A 16,256-nucleotide genomic window follows, 5' to 3' on the forward strand; every position below is an offset into this window, starting at 1 on the left:
CTCCCCACAACTGACGTGCTGTAAGGTAGGTGGGGCTGAGAGAGTTCTCCCAGAACTGCTCTTGACAGAACAGCTTTGAGAGAACTTGTGGCTGACCCAAGGTCACATCAGAAGATGCATGTGGAGGAGTGGGGAATCAGACCTGGTTCTCCCAGATAGGAGTCTACGCACTTAACCACTACACCAAACTGGCTCTTATCCAAAGCTAAAAGCCCATCTTGACTTTGATCTACTTCATTAGAACAGGAAGTTAGATTCATGGAAGATAAATCTAATAATGGCTACTGTGACTGAGGGGAACATCCACATTTAGCGGCAGCAATCCTCTGAATTCCAGAGCAAGGAGGCAACATCAGGAGAAGGTCTCAGCGTCTATGCCCAGTTGTTGACTGTCCAGAGGAACTGTATGAGACAGGATGTTGGACTAGATGGACTATTGGTCTAATCCAATAGGGCTCTTATTATGTCCTAATGATCCTGGATAGCATGGCTCCTAATGATGGGTTTTGTTGTGCCTATTTGCTTCTTATCAAAAGCTTATCCTGGCTTTGATCCACTTTATTGGAGCAGAAAGTTCTTCAGAAATACCTGTGTGACATAACCTTTGTGTTTGCAGAGAGCACCATTTGGAAACAGCTGCTTCCATCTTAAGAGGATGTCCAGCATGCAGTTTCCAAAGATATTGTTATTGACCTCAGTTCCATGCAACAGCCATTTTATAGTGGTCAGGGATGGGCAACAACCACAAAATGTGGTTCAGTTTGGGAGTCATGAGTGAACTATAAATCCAATGGGCTCACATAGAAACTCAACTGGGTTCATACCCAAAACAGCACTGTGGGGGCAGCCTACTTCTGCGGCTCAGTTGTTTCAGGCTCTAAACAGCTGAGTCATGGGAACAGATTGCCCCCATGGCTCAGCTGTTTAGATTGGAAACAGCTAAACTTCAAGGGCAGACTGCTCCCATAGCTCAACTAGGCAACCAACCCAGCCAGCCCCAAGCTCAGAACTATTTAAACTGCTGCCTTCTGCTCCCTGCAATTCTTTGTGCGGAGCAGAAAGCAGTGACTTAAATGGCTCCCAGCCATTTAAACCAAATGGCTGTTTCTTGTGAAGAACAGAATGCAAGGGTATAAACTGTGAAAAGCAGAATGCACAGGTTTAAATAGGGGCTTTCTTTGGCAGCAATAGAAGCTTCCTTGGGAGATTCTCACCACTCAGCTGTTTGTTGTTGTTGTTGTTTTGTGAAGAGCAGCAAGCAGGGTTTCTGCTCTTCACAAAATGCCATGAACTACATCAAAAATCAAAGTTTGTGGTGGTTCACCAGATAGTTTGCAAACATTTCTTCTTGGAGCATGTGTCGGCCAAAATTTGTGAAGAACATCACAGTCTCAGAATTCCAAAACTGCCCACAAACTCTGGGAGCTTGGGAGTTCTGAGCTAGGATGTGGTTCAGGGTGAATGTGGCCCCATTAAAAATGGGTACAAACAAAGAAAATGAAACTTTAAAATTTTCAGTCAAAAATATTCTTGACCTCACTGACCAAATCTTGTCACCACACAGCTGGGCATGTTTAGAAGAATTATTGTTTTGAAGAATGTTTAGAAGAATTAGTGCTTTTGTTAACAATAGTAATTGAGAGAAAAATGTCATCTGAAAGATTGTTAGGGATACCCAAAGTGTGAACGATGGCCACAGAGACAAACATCAGAAAATATTATTTTTTGTTAAAATAGTAATAGTGATTTTGATATATAAATTGCTTCCTATGCCATGTCAGACAATTTTGTTCTAGACAGTAGTACTGGGGAAAAATCACAAAACAGAATACTTTTAATTTTTTTTTAAAGTCTTAAAATGATATCATACTGGTCCCCCTTTCATAAATGCTTTGTTCAAAATTCCTGAAGGCTTACCCTACAAAGAGTTCTCCCAGTAAAGGTGGCTTTTCTCCCTATAACTGCCATCTGAAAGCATAATAATGAACCAATTTCTATGGAAATAGTCTTGTTATTATTTAATCAGGACTGCATCTAAGTGATTCATGAACTTCTTGTTGAAATTCAATAAGCAGTTCATGAATTTCTGAAGAGGTCTGACAGGGAGAAAAAACCTCACAAGGCACCAAGAAGTGGCAAATTCTTTGTGTTCAATGATTAATGCTAGACAATTTAGTTCAAAACAGGTATAAACTTTTTCTCAGTAAGGCCACAGTACATATATATATGAACATATGAAGCTGCCTTATACTGAATCAGACCCTTGGTCCATCAAAGTCAGTATTGTCTTCTCAGACTGGCAGCAGCTCTCCAGGGTCTCAAGCTGAGGTTTTTCACACCTATTTGCCTGGACCCTTTTTTTGGAGATGCCAGGGATTGAACCTGGGACCTTCTGCTTACCAAGCAGATGCTCTACCACTGAGCCACCGTCCCTCCCAGTATGGAAATCACTTCCTTATGCACACTTTTATCATCTTTGGTGGACCTGCTCACAAGTAAATTATTTCAATTGGAAGCCTTTGCATCTAATACACTGTGAATTACATGAAACAGATCAGTTTATGTCAGCAAGAACAGTGGACAGGACACATTTAAATCCATTGAAGTAAATGGGATTAAATTAAACTTTACCTTATTTTGGGCTGGATTGTGTCAACTGTTTAGTTTATTTGATTTCTATCCTACTCCATTTCCTTCAAGCAGGACTCTGGGCAGGTTACAATATGTATTATACAACAATATGTAATAAAATATATAAAATGCAATTAAAATCCAACATTACTCAGCAAGGAATCTACTAGATGATGCCTTATATTAATCCCACAGTACAGCTGGATGGATGGTATACAGTCTATATTCTAGCCACAGAGAGGGATCTTAAACAGGAGAGGACAGAGAAGGAGTAAGGAACCTGTTCTTTCCAACTCTTTGTTGCCCACTGGCCCATTGCAGGCCAGTAGGAGCAAAGAACATTTTAAAAATGGTTCTGTACTAACAAATACCTGGAAGTGATATCACTTTGAAGGTGTGCAGTTGATTTGATGCTCTAGGATTTAGGAATCTTAGCATGTCACTTCAGTGGTATGCCAGCAACATGATGTCACTTCTGAGTATTTGCCATAAGTGACATTGTGCTTTGCATAGTGTCATCCCCCCTTCCCTGTCAATCCTATCCCTGGGGAATAGAACGAGTCATTCACTCTTCTCTATTACTGCTAAGCCATAAACTCAAAGATGTGGAAAGAAAGTTAAAGAAATTTACCATGGGTAAATTTCAAAGTGATGGCCTAGTTGTTTTTTTGTTTTTGTTTTTTAAAAATAAATTAAAGGGACATAGCAATAGTGTCATGCCTGACTGTCTCTTTTAGATTCCATCTATTTTTCAAATTTGTTTTGCTACTTTAGTTTCAAAATCAGGTAATATTGTATTTCAGTGGTAAATCATGTTTTGCATGCAGAAGACTCCCAGTTCAGTCTCTTCTATCTCCAATTAAAAGGACCAGTCAGTAGGTGATGTGAAAGACCTCTCTGCCTGAGACCCTGGAGAACTGCTGCTAGCCTGAGTAGACTGTACTGACTTTAACAGACCAAAGGTCTGATTCAGTATAGGACAGCTTCATGTGTATGTATATGTGTATGTATTTTAATTTCTCAGATATGAACAAAAGGATCCTGTGTTGTTTCACCAAGGCATAAATATATTTACAAGAACAACCTGTTTTCCGTGGGGAAATCTTCCAAGCGTTTGCAAGGTGCTGCTTATATCAAGCTGTTATAACTATATGCATATAGATTTGCTGCATTTTAACAAATTCCCCCACTGTGCTTAGCTGATCCCTGGGCATTATAACATTCTGCCAATATTTATTTATAGCTCACTCAAGTGTGTTCGCTGTATCTCTCTCTTGGCGTGTATATGTGCTGTGTATGTGTATAAAATTTGCATTTCTATATTATTCACTTTGCAAATCCCAATTAATTAATTTTAGGAAGACCCAGGAGAGGGTTAATTATTTGCCTACTTTTGCAAGAAGTACAGAAAGGTACAGAAATGTTAAGCAAATTGCTCAGTTGTAAGAAGAACTGGGTGCACCATCACCAGATGCTTCTTGTAAGGATGGGTTCCAATAGTTCTGTATTAGGGGATCATGACCACAGTTGTAATATTTCTCTAATCTGAACATATGAGGAGCTAGTCCCTTGAGATTCACATGGAAGATGAGGTTAAAAAGATTAACAGAGGTGTGGACATAGTTTGCAAACTTTACTGAGATACACACTTCGAAGCCCATAGATGTTACTGTTATAGTTCTGAAGTGCTTCAGGGGCATTAAAAAGTAGTGTATGATTTGATTCTGCAATAAGTCCCCTTGTGCAAGGTTTTGACTATCAAACAGATTTAAAGGCTGCTTATAACCACAGTAGGAGCCTGATGGCGCAGAGTGGTAAAGCTGCAGTACTGCAGTCCAAGCTCTCTGCTCATGTGACCTGAGTTCGATCCTAGCAGAAGCTGGGTTCAGGTAGCCGGCTCAAGGTTGACTCAGCCTTACATCCTTCTGAGGTTGGTAAAATGAGTACCCAGTTTGCTGGGGGGAATGTGTAGGTGACTGGGAAGGCAATGGCAAACCACCCTGTTAAAAAGTCTGCCATGAAAATGTTGTGATGCGATGTCACCCCAGAATCAGAAATGACTGGTGCTTGCACTTTACACACACACGCACTCACACACATATAAACCACAGTAATTAGTGTGTGAAATTCTGTTATGCTATGCAGATCTACAATTTACAGTTATAGAATGTCTTTATAGAATCATCTAAGTAACATTTTAATTGATTATGTGGATGTAGTTATCCTATAACATTAAGACAATGTCTCATGCTATCTACAGTGAATTCGTCATATACCACCTACAATGCGAACACTCTACTATAAGCAGTGAAAATAGGTGGATACAGGGCTTTTTCTACAGAAACTCATTTGCATATTAGGCCACACCCCCTGACATCACCATTGTTTAACACAGGGCTTTTTGTAGAAAAAGCCCAACAGGAACTCATTTGCATGTTAGGCCACGCCCCCTGGCACAAAGCTAGCTGGAACTGTGTTCCTGTGTGTTCCTGCTCCAAAAAAGCCCTGGGCTGACAGAGAGCAGTTATTTCTTCATCTACTTTATTCTTGCCCTTTCTCCCTCTCCCCTTATACTCCCTAAAACCTCCTTCTCTACCTCTCCCCTTGTCCCAATTTGTTGTCCCAAGGTCATTACCATGTTATATGGATTATGGCACCAGTAGGAAAAGTTGAGAGACAGTTTGGAATTTACTACAGGATTACCAAAGATACAGCAGGATCCTGACAGATAACGTTTCAGGTCCCTACTAGGGGTGTGCAAAAATAAAAATTCGGAATGATTCGGAAATATGCGGGGCCAAAATATTTGGAATATCGTATATTTCTGAATACCGGTATTCGGAATAGCCGTATATACTGGAGATATATGGCTATTTCTGAATATACAGCCCCATTTTACCCTATGGGCCATTGAAATCAAATGCAAAATAGGGTATATTGGAAGCCACCAGGAGGGGAGGGGTTTTGAGGGAGAGCCCCCAAATTTGCAGGGGACTTGCAGAGGACTCTCCCCTACAAACCCCCCTAGTCCCAAAAAGATTGGCCCAGGGGGTCCCAATCCAAGGGCACCCAAAAAAGGTGTCCCTATCCCACCATTAAACCCTATGGGCCATAATCAGGGTTCATAGAGTAGATAGATGGAACCATAAAGCATAATCAGAGGCTACTGGGGGGAAGGGGGTTTGAGGGAGAGCCACCAAAACTGCATGGAACCTGCAGAGGACTCTCCCCTACAAAACCCCCAAGTTCCAAAAAGATTGGGCCAGGGAATCCCTGTCTTTGGGCTCCCCAAAAGGCCCATTGCCACCAATGCTGGGGAAAGCCCAATTAGCCACTTCCTCCACTATAATTGCTGTGGGAAAAGTGACTCTGGCCAGAGAGGGGTTTGAGGGAGAGGCCCCAAAACTGCAGGGCAGCTTCATAGGACTCCCCCACATGCAACCCCTCTGGCCCAAAAAGATTGCACCCATCTGTGGGCATTCCAAAAGGAACACTGTTCTAGATGGTAAGAAAAAAACCAATTAGAGCCACTTCCCCCACTTTAATTATAGTGGGGGAAAGTGGCTCTGCGAAGCAGAGGGTTTTGAGGAGAGCCCCCCAAACTGCTGTGCAGCTTCAGGGCACTGTCCCACACAAAACTCACAAGGCCAAAAAGAATTGGACCGGGGTCCAATTTCTGGGGCACCCAAAGCCAAACCTAACTTCACACCAGAGAATCTCTATAGGACCCAAATGCACTACATTCATCTATCTACTCTATGGACCCTGCTGGCCTGGAACCAATATAAAACCAGTTGCCAGCATCACTGCCACACAAAGCACAATCTGCTCAAGGTCTGCTCTGCAGACCTGGCTGCAGCAAACCCAGATGCCAGCTCTCCAGCCCTGCCCCAAACAATGCAAGAAGAGCTGGCCGAGCACAACAGGCATGCTGGTTCTGGGTCTCTCACCCAGATGCCAGCTTCCCTGCCACAGAATGCGCAATCTAGAGATTCCAGCTCTCCATCCCTGCCCCAAACAATGCAGGGAGAGCTGGCCAAGCACAACAAACATGCTGGTTCTCGGTGTCTCACCCAGATGCCAACTTCCCTGCCACAGAACACGCAATCTACAGATGCCAGCTCTCTAGCCTTGCCCCAAACAACACAACTCTCAAAAAAGAGAAGCAGTGGACCACACCTAGCTCCACATCATTCTGTATCTGACACAAAGCAAGAAGCATTTAGTCTTACCTTGAGTGATGGATGGTTGGCTGGTCCAGGCTCTTTTGCGTTACCCAGGGTGCACCACAAGATCACTGGGAGGGCCTCAGATTGTGTGAGAGGAAGGGAACCATTCCTTCTCTCTCAGCTCAGCAGCATACCATCTATCACTGTCCCATTAGAGGGACCTCAGCATTAGTATGGCTGCTGGCTGCCTGTTATCATCACTGGCACCTCCCTCTTTCTTCGTCCTGCCCCATAAAAAAAAAAAAAAACTGGGTTATCCTGGCTGGGCCTGTGGGTACTGTCAATTACAGCTGGGGGCTGCAATGGCCCTTTCAGTATTATTACGCATGTGTGGATGGGGACTGGGGAAATTTGGATTGCTTTGCAGATTTTAAATCAGCATTCACTTTTGGTTTGGGGATGGATGAGGCCTCAAGCCCTTCCTGCAGCCTAACAACCAGGGCACGCACCGCTGGAAGAAGGTCTGCACGGCCTTGAGCTGGCACTAGAAATGAGGCCAGGTCCTCACAGGCCATGTGGACCATGGGACCACCAGTGCGATGCTCGCCATATCAGATAAGAGCATTTCTGTGTGGGTCTTGAAGGGCGCAAGAACCTCCACAGTCTGAGAAATGACAACCCAATCCTCTTGGGTGAGATGGTTCTCATCCTAAAAGACCCTCGTCTCAGAGACAAAGGCATCCAGGGCTGCTCTTTGCTCCACTATGCACTCCAGCATGGCACAGGTGGAGTTCCAGCATGTGCTGATGTCACCGATCAGGCGGTGCCCTGGCACGCCTGTCAGTGTCTGTTTCTCATGCAGCAGATACAAGTCCGTATTGCTGTGTGAGAAGTGACCCGTGATGTGCCGACACTTCTGGAGCAGAAGTCAGTACTCATGGGTTGCAGCTAGATACCAACAATCCTGGTTTTTCATCTGTCCCAATGCATCCTTAACTATGAGGTGGAGAAGGTGGGCCACGCAAGGAAGGCATTTCAGGCCCTAACACTGGCCAGTCACATTGATGTTGAAGCCACCATCAGTCACCATTAAGCCCATGGCGATGTCGCTGCCTACCCTGCCCTCTAACTGCTGTAAGAGGATGGCTTTGAGAGTGTCCGCCGTGTGCAGCGCGTCGACTGCTTTGGCGTGCAGCAAGGCCCAGCAATAGCCAGCCTGGTGGCCCTGACCCTGCCTGCTGCTACTGCCACCCCCACCCTGCAGCTCACTAGGTTGCCACCAATGTGCAGTCAGGGAGACATACCCCTCGAACGCATGTTGAGAGCTCCAGATATCTGAGGTGAAATGAACAGTCCCCTTGGCAACACGGGACAAATGCTCCTTCACCACAGGTCTGGTCGCCCTGAAAATGAATGGCACAATGGTCCTGCTAATGATGGTTCTAGCAGGAACTTTGTACCAGGGCGCCAGGTACTCAAGCAACCCTAGCACCCCAGGATTCTCGACCACTGAAAATGGAAGCCCATGTTTTGTTCAACATCTTTTAAATGATTTGGATGAAGGAATAGAGGGAATACTTATTAAATTTGCCGATGATACTAAATTGGGAGGGATCACAAATAGAATAGAAGACAGAAATAGTATCCAGAATGATCTTGACAGGCTGGAAAACTGGGCTGAAACCAATAAAATGAATTTTAACAGGGATAAATGTAAAGTTCTGCATTTAGGTAAGAAAAATCCAATGCATGGTTATAGGATAGGGGAGACTTGTCTGGGCAGTAGTATGTGTGAAAAGAATCTAGGGGTCTTAGCGGACCATATGCTGAACATGAGTCAACAGTGGATGCAGTGGCTAAAAAGGCAAATGCAATGTTGGGCTGTATTAATAGAAGTATAGTGTCCAGATCACGTGAAGTGATGGTATTACTTTACTCTTCTCTGGTAAGACTTCACCTGAAGTTTTGGGCACCACATTTTAAGAAGGATATAGACAAGCTGGAATGGGTTTAGAGGAGGGCAACAAAGATGGTAAGGGGTCTGGAGAAATGTTTAAAGAGTTGGGCATGTTTAGCCTGGAGAGGAGGCGGCTGAGAGGTGATATGATCACCATCTTCAAGTACTTGAAGGGCTGTCATATACAGGGTGGTGCATAATTGTTTTCTGTGGCCTCAGAAGGTAGGACCAGAACCAACAAGTTGAAATTAAATTAAAAGAGTTTCTGGCTCAACATTAGGAAGAACGTCCTGACCAGTTCTTCAGTGGAACAGGCTTCCTCGGGAGGTGGTGGGCTCTCCTTCTTTGGAGGTTTTTAAATAGTGGCTGGATGGCCATCTGACAGCAATGAGGATCCTGTGAATTTGGGAGAAGGTATTTGTGAATTTCCTGCATTGTTTAAGGGGTTGGACTAGATGATCCTGGAGGTCCCTTCCGACACTATGATTCTATGATTCTTGGCACTGCCCACTCTACAATCACTTGCCTCCTAGCTGTCAAGCATGTGGTTTCAATGACGAGACAGGTTAGATACAAAACTACATTTATTGATAGACCGATACTTTCAGTGTAACAGATTCTTGAGAGTGATGCTAAAGATACATTGATACAATACTTTTAAGGCATACTTCAAAAGAATTCCAAAAGGTGGGGGCGAGGGATGCACTCTCACACATAAACTATCATAAATGTCTACATTCTCATGGTGTTATCAGGACTCCGTCCTTGCTTTCCCCAGATATGCCACACTCCCTAACAGGAACGTACAGGAAGGTGCTGATTACTCTTTCTCAAGTTAGTTTCGTTTCTCTCTACTTCTACTTTGCAAGCAATAAAGTAAGAAGGGGGAGGGGAAAAGAATAACAGAGTTAATAGACCTTGGTCGTCCATGATATTTTACAGGCCAGCTTTATGGAGGACCCTAAAACAATCAATTACCAATGGAATTCTACCATGCTTGACACTAGCACTGTGAAGTAAAATTTTAATCTCAGCCCAACTCTAATCACATGAAACATATGAAAAGGGAAACACATTGAAAGTAGTATAGTACAGATTAATGTCATCCGATTGTAATGGGATGAACTTTGGAATTGCATCTGAATGAATATTCCAGTTCACATTGTGCCCCTACACATGACTTTATCTGGGGGAGAGAAGATGATTTTGGATTTATATCCCGCCCTATACTCTGAATCTCAGAGTCTCAGAGTGGTCACAATCTCCTCTCCTTCTCCCCCCCCCCACAACAAACACCCTGTGAGGTAGGTGGGGCTGAGAGTGCTTTTACAGCAGTTGCCCTTTCAAGGACAGCTTCTATGAAAGCTATGGCTGACTCAAGGCCATCTCAGCAGGTGCAAGTGGAGGAGTGGGAAATCAAACCCGGTTCTCCCAGATAAGAGTCTGCGCACTTAACCACTACACCAAACTGACATTGCTTTGATTGCCTTGGTTGCCTTAGTAACCAAGTAGTCATTCTTTTTCTCCTTGATACCCATACCTTTGAAAATAACTTTGTACCCATTTGCAAGGAAATCCAGTGCATTATCAGAAAGGGGAGCTACATTTCATAAGCAGCAAAATGCTTGCAAAATCTTGCACATTACAGACTGCCACCAATAAGAACTCTATACCTGAGAAGAGGGAGAGGAAAAACCATAAAAAAGCAGACAGAATAGACCAGGAAAAGTTAGAGCAGAGTGAGAAGTTTAAAGCAGTATCTTAAATAAAAAACAACAACATATATTATCATCTCACTTTCGCATTCAGTTTATTGTTACAGTCATTGAGCAGAATATTTTAGTCATCTAAAACAACCTTAAAAGTACCTTATAAAAGTCCCACAAAGAATCTGCATGTTAAAATTTGATGACTTGAGGGTTATAACAATAAAAAAAAATTTAAATTATTATTTAACCCTTTAAACCATTTTAAAAAGTCATTTTACAATTTGTTAAAAGATTTACAGTTTGGCCTATTTGTTTTGCTTTTTGCGTTTTTTATAAACCTAGCCACCTGTTTGGTGGTTCCTATCTGACTGAAGTTTATTTGATCTGCCAGGGAACCTTTCCAACAGCGGGCTGATAATTTCCCTTCGGCTCACCGTATGAAAAGAACAATTAAAAAATATATGCTCCAGAGAATCTATTTCAGGCTGAGAACAGGAACAGAGCCTAAGTACATAAGGAGTCCCTTTATATCTCCCCTCTACTACCACTGATGGCAGGGACATACTCCTAGCTAAAGTAAAGGCCCTTCTAGAGTTGTGAGATTCAACAAAGTATAGGTGGCAGGAGCGACTATGTACCTACTGTTTGCTGAAGAGAAATAGTCTGGGGAACTGAGAATATCTGTTTGTCTTTCTATATCTAGCACTCTGCTTGATACATGATTTTGCCTGGTCTATGCCAAGGTTTAGAAGGGCTTGGGTGAGAAACCCCAACTTCCTAATGGCTGTTTGGAGCCAATTGCATTGAAATTGGTCATGGAAGATAAAAGGGAACAGCCCTTTAGGATTTATGTTACCAGTGATCCATTTATATATAGAAAGAACACAAATTCTAGCCTCTACTCATTCCTGTTTCCAAGCGGACCCAGGAGTTTGATACACACTTGGGTACTTGGATTAATGTTCTGAAAAATTTGAATTGGACTCTTTCGAGTAGAGACAGGGAAGAAGCTGAAGACCCCAGAAATGTTCCATAAATTAGCTGGGCTGAGAGTTACCTTAGCTTTAAACAGGCAAAGTGCAGCTGGAACATTGTAATCCCCCTGAGTCCGATAAAATTGCAGGATACTATTTGCTGATTTCTCTCCTACATCAGAGGCACTGCTGTTATGGATTGTGTTGGAACCAGAAGCCTGTACCACTACACCCAGGTATTTGAAACTAGATACTTGTTCCAGCTGGTGTCCTTGAATCTCCCAGTCCCTAGCCCTTGTGTTTTTCCCAAAGGCCATAACCTTAGTTTTCTGATAATTAATTTTAAGAAGTTCAATTTCACAATAAAGAGAGAACTCTGAATTCTGTATGCAGCATTAATATTTGTATATACATTTTCAACATGATCAAGAATTCTAGAAAGTTACATTTTCTACTGACTGAGAATTTTCATTTTGTTTCTGAACTAAGGAGTTCAGGTTTTGAAAACTGGAAATATTTCATATGACCTAGAAATAACCTGGACCATCCACAGAAAAAAAGTAACTATGTTTAACTCATCAGTATCAAAGTCAGCTCACTTTGCATTGGGCTACCCTTACAATGCAGTTTGAGCCAAGTGGTTGCTGCTGCAGTTTTCTGTGGCCAAACCTACTAGTAGAAGTTCTCTTGTATCAGAATGGAGCAGTGCTATTTCTTTGGGGGAACACTTTGAGGGTCCAGGGCTTCCTGAAAGGGAAGCAAGTTGAGTTCTGGCTTTTTTAGCTATATAGCTGGCATTATTAGGGAGGTAGATTTATAATTTTAGCTATTCCCACCACCCATGTCTATTTCTGCTTCTTAGGTAATATCTCAACATACATTTGCACTTTCATCCCCAGGTTCATCCCAGGGTTTTGTTATGAGATAAATTGAAGGCCTTCTTTGCCTTCATATATACAAAACATGTGAAGGTATTTTGCATGACAATAAAATATCTGGTTAGCATCACAAGACTGAGAAAATAGTTTTTTAAAAAACAAATGAAATAGATATTTTAAGAATGAACAGAATATTTTAAGAATGAGCTCAGCAGAATATGTTACAGCTCTTCTCAGATTTTTTCACCCAAACTAGCCAATTTTTCTTAAGGTATCCAATCGTGCTTCTACCTTCATACCTTTTATTGTGTGTAGAAAGACAAAAGATGCTTCACTCTTTAACAGAGCTAGAGTGTGACCTACTTTCAAAGAAATTTTTCTATGATGTTCCCCAGTAATTGAAGGATGAAAATTCCATGAATACAGCTCCCCTGCAGATAAAATGAGTAGCATGGCTTTAAAGGTGCTCTTAAAATTACCTTTGACCTTTTGGTGTGATATGATGTTCTTGTGATAATGCCATCGGAGGGGAAAATCACATTAATTACTGTACCTTGAAAATTACCAATCTTATGATTTTACAATGTGAAGGTAATATCATAGGCATACTTATATGATGCAAGAATGACAGTGTCATACATGAATGATAGGTGTACAATTCATCAGTAAGAAGGAAGCAAAGGTTAGCTCCTAAACCAGTGCTTGATCTGAGCTATTTAACTTGTCAGAGTTTATTCCTGAACTTGAGTTTGGTTTTATCTATCTTCAGTGAAGTTATTACAAGCTGTAGCCTATCCCAGTTCACTCTAGCTACTTAGCAACTAGTGCTAGTGGCTGCATCACAGATGCTTGTACATCACTCAGTGTATTACTACATGGTGTCTTATCACTGTGATTCACATGAACGTTTGATCATGTGTTTTAGTTAACATCAGAGGACAAAAACATTCTGTCTAGCTATCTGCATGTTATAACTTGATATACCTGTGAAAACCCATTCTAAAACAAGCAGGAAGAAGCTTATGGCACATTGGGCAACAGCTGAATCTCAGAATCTTGTTATCTTGCCTTGTAGCTAAGCAATTATGTTCCAACCAGCCCTGCCATATTTATGCATCTTTGTTCAGGGGCAGATTGAGAAGTGAAAACAGCCTTTAGCTTAAGAGTGGCCCCCTTGCTTGTTTCTGGGCAGATTCAAGGACAGAGCCTAGTAGGTCAGAGGCTACAGAGGCCTGTGGAAGCAGGAAGGGGTGGGAGAGGGTTGTATCTTCTCCTGTGCAGGATCCTGGGTTGTCTGTGAGGAGATAAGGGCAACATATATAGTTGTGACCAGGGCTTTTTTTGTAGAGCTCATTAGTATGCAAGGCCACACCTCTGACATCACCATCATTTGCATACTAGGCCACACCTCTGACATCACATCGTTTGTATACTAGGCCACACCTCTGACATCACCATCATTTGCATACGAGGCCACACCTCTGACATCACCAAAAGTTCTGTAATCTTTTTTGAAGTGTGGTAACCAGAATTATACTGTGTACACCTCAAAAAAGATATTATAGTATTGGAAAAAGTCCACAAATATATAGCCATAAATATATAGCCATCCCAGAAAAAAAATCAAATTCCAACACACTACTCTATCACAAGAGCCAGCATGGTGCAGTGCTTAAAGAAAGAAAGAGAAATAAAGCAAATAGGGGAAAAGACTGAGTGACAGAAAGAGAGGAAGGAAGGAAGGGCAAATAGACAGGGGAAAAGACTGAATGACCGACAGAGAGAGAGGGAGAAAGAGAGAGAACAAATTCTATAGCAAAAAAAATGTTTTTGTCCAATTGATCATTCTCTCACACAGTCACAATAGGTAGATCTCCCAGCATGTTTGAATAGTAAGCTAAGCTTTATAGCACTGAAAACACTGAGTTCTACAATGTTTTACCAGTGAACACATTATATATAGCATATGAAATGTTGCTAACGTTATTTAGATAAATTCTTGATAAAGTTGTATCTGTTTATAGCATACATAGGAATTATCATTACCTAATGCTGTTTGTGTGTGTTGTGCTGTCAGGTTGCTTTTGGCCTATGGCATCCTTACGAATCAATCAGCTCCAAAACAGCCCAGCATTCTCTTAAACAAAAAATTTTCATGCTACACATTTTGAGTAAAGCCCTATCTATCATTTCACTTATTTGGAGGGGAGAATAATAGGTTTTTCCCTGCATTTCTCCAAATTTCATATTTTTCCCACTGAAAAAGTTTAAGGATATTTTCATACTATACTATAAGTCTGGAAAAAAAGCATTTCACTTATTGTAAAAGAAAATATTTCAAAAGAGTTTTTCCCTCCATTGCTCCCTTGAATTTTCTACTGGAACAAAGACCTTGGGAAAAATGGGAAAACATCCTTTCTTTGACAAAGTATGCATGCACATGAAAGCTGACAGCCTGAATCAAAATTCGTTGGTCTTAAAAGTGCTTTTGGACTCTAACTTGATCACATTGCTTCAGACCAACACAACTACCCACCTGGATCTTAGTCATCCCTTCCCCTCCCCCCCCCCTGTATTTTTCCTCTGGGCCTTTAAATCTCTAAACCTAGCCAACAGACTGAAGAAGGATCATTGCCCGGAAAGCTTAGAGCAATTCCTGAACCTTAACTCAGCTGTACTACATTTATAGGAAGGATAACTGCCCAGTGATGTGAGAATTGGTACATCTGTTTTAAACAAATTGTACCTATAGAGGGGGAAATTTCACAAATCAAACATTTAAAAAACACTATCGTAAAGTATTTTCTTAAACATCATGTATATTCCAGAGGTTAAAAGCCTATAATATTCTGTACTAAGCAGAAATTCAAGGTTACTGTATATTTTTATCACCATTCCAATTCATTTACAGATCTTCTGACAAAAATATGTAATCTTTCATTGAAATCTGCCTCCGTTCCTGAGGACTGGAAGATAGCAAATGTCACCCCCATCTTTAAAAAGGGTTCCAGAGGAGATCCAGAAAATTACAGGCCAGTCAATCTGACTTCAATACCGGGAAAGTTGGTGGAAACCATTATCAAGGACAGAATGAGTAGGCACATCGATGAACACGAGTTATTGAGGAAGACTCAGCATGGGTTCTATAAGGGAAGATCTTGCCTCAATAACCTGTTACATTTCTTTGAGGGGGTGAACAAACATGTGGACAAAGGAGACCCAATAGATGTTCTTTACTTTGACTTCCAGAAAGCTTTTGATAAAGTTCCTCATCAAAGGCTCCTTAGTAAGCTCAAGAGCCATGGAGTAAAAGGACAGGTCCTCTTGTGGATCAAAAACTGGCTAATTAATAGGAAGCAGAGAGTGAGTATAAATGGGCAGTCTTCGCAGTGGAGGACGGTAAGCAGTGGGGTGCCGCAGGGCTCTGTATTGGGTCCCATGCTCTTTAACTTGTTCATAAATGATTTGGAGTTGGGAGTAAGAAGTGAAGTGGCCAAGTTTGCAGATGACACTAAATTGTTCAGGGTGGTGAGAACCAGAGAGGGTTGTGAGGCATTCCAAAGGGATCTGTTGAGGCTGGGTGAGTGGCCGTCAATGTGGCAGATGAGGTTCAATGTGGCCAAGTACAAAGTAATGCAAATTGGGGCCAAAAATCCCAGCTACAAATACAAGTTGATGGGGTGTGAACTGGCAGAGACTGACCAAGAGAGAGATCTTGAGGTCGTGGTAGATAACTCACTGAAAATGTCAAGACAGTGTGTGATTGCAATAAAGAAAGCCAATGCCATGCTGGGAATTATTAGGAAGGGAATTGTAAACAAATCAGCCAGTATCATAATGCCCCTGTATAAATCGATGGTGCGGTCTCATTAGGAATACTGTGTACAATTCTGGTCACTGCACCTCAAAAAGAATATTATAGCATTGGAAAAAGTGCA

At 42.0% G+C, this 16,256-nt stretch overlaps 1 long non-coding RNA gene across 1 annotated transcript in view; it reads right to left on the reverse strand.

Annotated features, from left to right (window-relative positions):
* Positions 1–354: 354 nt before the first annotated feature.
* LOC132576191 (uncharacterized) overlaps positions 355–16,256 on the reverse strand; it is a 210,999-nt gene continuing 195,097 nt past the window's right edge. The window contains exon 3 of the long non-coding RNA XR_009555742.1: positions 355–364. This is a non-coding gene — a long non-coding RNA (uncharacterized LOC132576191). The remainder of the gene's footprint in view (positions 365–16,256) is intronic.

This window comes from Heteronotia binoei, chromosome 8 (genome assembly GCF_032191835.1).
Source record: "Heteronotia binoei isolate CCM8104 ecotype False Entrance Well chromosome 8, APGP_CSIRO_Hbin_v1, whole genome shotgun sequence".
Lineage (NCBI taxonomy): Eukaryota > Metazoa > Chordata > Lepidosauria > Squamata > Gekkonidae > Heteronotia > Heteronotia binoei.